This window comes from Bactrocera latifrons, unplaced genomic scaffold, assembly GCF_001853355.1.
Source record: "Bactrocera latifrons isolate USDA-ARS-PBARC rearing strain unplaced genomic scaffold, ASM185335v1 scaffold_173, whole genome shotgun sequence".
In the NCBI taxonomy this organism is placed as follows: Eukaryota; Metazoa; Arthropoda; class Insecta; order Diptera; family Tephritidae; genus Bactrocera; species Bactrocera latifrons.
In genome coordinates, this window is record NW_017535219.1 from 664,946 (window position 1) to 668,634 (window position 3,689).

Consider the following 3,689-nt stretch of genomic DNA (forward strand, 5'->3'; position numbering starts at 1 on the left):
TAAAAATTTTGAAGAAAAAACAATTAAAGCAAAAAAACAAATTTTGAAAACAGAAAAAATATATATTTAGTTATAATCAGTTTTATGACATTCTTCATATAACATAAAAAAATGCATAAAACATTTGTGTAAATATTATTAGAGCAATCAATACATTAAAACAAAACATACTAACTTTGCCATAAAATAATTTTTAAATAAAGCAGCATAAAGTTTGAACAATATGCACATTCTAAAAAACGCAAAACATACACAAAAATCCATGTAAAAATATATTTAAATATGCAAAGCTGGAAATGACATTCCCAAAGTTATGTTAAATAAGAAACAAAATTAAATAAATGTGTGCTAATAATTTAAAATAATAATTAATAATTTGTGAGCAACTAGCAGTCTCTATGAAATTAATCAAATAAATTTATTATTAAGTATTTACGTATGTGTCATTTAGCAAATTAAAAATACTTAGCTAAGGTATTCGATTACACGTTAAAAAATAAATAAGTGTTAACTAAGCCAATTATATTATATTAACAAAATCTATTTAAATGTCAGTTTCGTATTGGCGCGCTCACCATTTATATAAAGACTATACATTTTTCATCAAAAACCTATAAATTCTTATAAAAATATGTCATATTCAAAAAACGCAAACAACAAAAGACGCATGCCAGTTTTGTAAATTATTTTCCAAACAAAAACATCAAAATATGTATGTATATTTTTAAAACACCATAAATTATTTTACTAAACAGCTTCCTCAAAACTCTCACCGCCGCAAAACCTCCAATAGAACACCACTCCTTATATATGTATATGTTAAATCATAAGATTTCAGATATTTATAAACCATAAAAAATAGAAATGGTATTAAATAAAATAAAATGTTTAAGAAATTCAATGAAAAACATTACAACTAAAGTGTTTCATTTAAAATTTTGGAGGTTATGCGCTAAAAATGTTGTGAAGCAATAATATTGTTTCGCAGTGCTCATAATTAGTGCCACCACTGTARTCGCTAGCAGTGTGCGTGCGCGTCCTAGCCACAAACCTCGCACCTGAAATCTCACGTAAGTACTAGGCCACCAGCGAGCATAAGCAAGCAACTGCAGAGTGCTGAGCAATTCACGTTTCTTCCTTTCCATATATATTCACACTTACGTCCCACAACACACTAACAAATATCAATGAAATACACGCATTGCACTTTCAGTGGCAGCATGGATTGCTGTTTCTGTTCACCTATTACATTTCACCCGGAATTTTACTAAATTTAAATGATTTTTCAAGCAACCAGCCCAGAGCGAGCAGGAAGAAAAAATTTTCAAGGACACAGAAATCACGCMTGTGCAAATAAAATTTCTGTTGAATTATCAGGTGCCCAGTTCGTATATGAAAGCAACTGTGCAAACGTGAGCAATCGTCATTTCTCTCTCTCTGTTTTCTCACGTTCGCTTACTTAGTTGTGTTCCACAACACGTGAGCTTAWTTACTTACATCAATCAACCAATCACTGCGTCCTTGCCAACAACTTACATTTACATAGAGCTTCCATACAAACAACAAGCGTTCATATCGATCATCCAATCAGTGACATTAGTCATACATTTTGCTCAAGCCAACTGCTTTTTCTGATATCCTATTAGCATTAACACGTCCATGTTGCCGATTTTGATATTGTTTACACGGACAGACAAAAAAAAAATATTTGTCGAACGCTCGAATTCATACGAATATTYTCGCACAGCAGCAGGCACGCAGCGAGCATGCGAAGGCAAACAGGCAACGACATTTCTTTGTTGCTTTACCTATGCTTCCTCTAATATATACTTAAAATATTATATTAATGGTTGAAAGCACAATAATGCGTATCGATCCACCAATCACAACTGCATATGATTTGCCGAAACTGCAGTGAGGTGTCATTATCGCTGATGCTTGCTTGCTACTTTTGAGTTCCTAGTAGTTCTAAGCAAATTTGTGGCTTTGCTCAAAATCACAGCGCCTCCGCAGTAGCTGCACCGCAAGCAGCATGGCAGTGAGGCTTAAATTTTCAATAATGCTTCTGGAAATATATTAGGCGAACAGAATTTATGGTAGATGACGTACTACTATGCATTACGAAAATTCCCTCACATATCCTTCGCAGCAGCACTGCATATTGTTTTGGTGTGCAGATTGTTGGTAGTTTACCCACGCGCAGAAGGCRTATGAAAATGTAAACAAAAGAGAATGCGATCATGCTCATTTATTTACACCAACAAACAGCATGTTTGATGTGGATGCTATTTTGCAACAGGACTTTTCGCATTCCGATGTGGCAGAGTTACCGCGTTGTCAATAATAATTAAATATATATTTTTTGTTTTATAATTACTATTTATGTATATACAAAATTGGATGGTTGGGTGTTTTGGGTTGTTTTTGTTTTACTTACCTATCAGTAACGTGGTTGTAATCGCAACAAAAAAATATAATACATACTTCAATCCAATGGATCTATAATTGAATTAAATAAATTAATTTATTATATTAAAATATTTTTCAAAGCTTTTTCGGCCAATGTACATTCTGGCCTTAAATTTTGTTTTATATAAAATCGCATTAATTGTGCTTATTTAAGGCATTTTTGCAAGGCCTTGTTTGATGAGCTGCTTTAGATAAAGTACATTAAAGCACCACTGTGTGCTAAAAAATGATTTTTGAGACATAAAAGCTTTGCTAGGAGTTTGCTAAAGTTCTTTGTATTATGAAACAACACAGTTAGCTTTTTGTAAAGCTTAGATTAYTTACGCAACGAAGCTTTAGCATACCAATGAGCTTTCAATAAAGTTCAGTTTTTCTTTGCATTAAAGCTTTACAATGCAAAGTGCCGATGTGCTTTCATCAAAGCTCTATTTTATTTTTCATTCAAGCTTTATAAAGCTCAACATTTGCAGTGCCCGTTAAAAGTTTTCAAGACCTCAAAAGCTCTTTTTTACCATAATTTTTATAGCAACCATTCATACATATAAAAAAAAATCACATTTGTATTTTATTTCATCAATAAATATTTATTCTCCATTAGTTAGTACTTTGCTATGTATTATATGTAGTTATACATATTGGATTTCTGTTTTTTTGGTATGTATGCGTATTTTTGAAAATTATTTACAACTTTTATGCATATTACTTGATGTTATTCCTACCTTGTTGTAGTCTTAAGGGCTATGAAATAAATACTTTTACGGCTGCTAAAAGCAAACTCATTATGAGTAAAAATACATATATGGAGAATATTGCAATTTCCTAAAAACTAATTAACTTAGTTTTTGAGAAATCAAACAACTAGGCTATATGCTAAAATATCACTAATTGTTAGCTGAATTTTAGATTTTTATAGTAATTGGTGATTTAATATTATTTTTCTCTGGTTTATTCTATAGTCAAAGCTTTTTACAATATTTTTAAGAGTAACTTATTTAAAAATTATTATTAAATAAAATTGACTAGAATCGTTTTTGTGAAGAGTTAGTGAATTTTCGTATACAAAAAATTAAAATCACAAGGCCGCTAATAGTTTAAAAAAATGAAAATAGTTTGGCACTAAAAAAATAAAAAAATAATATTTCTCATTGTCTTCCTTTAGTCTTAATATCTTTGTAATAATTTTTGTATTAAAATGTAATAAGTTGGAAAATTTTGCATTG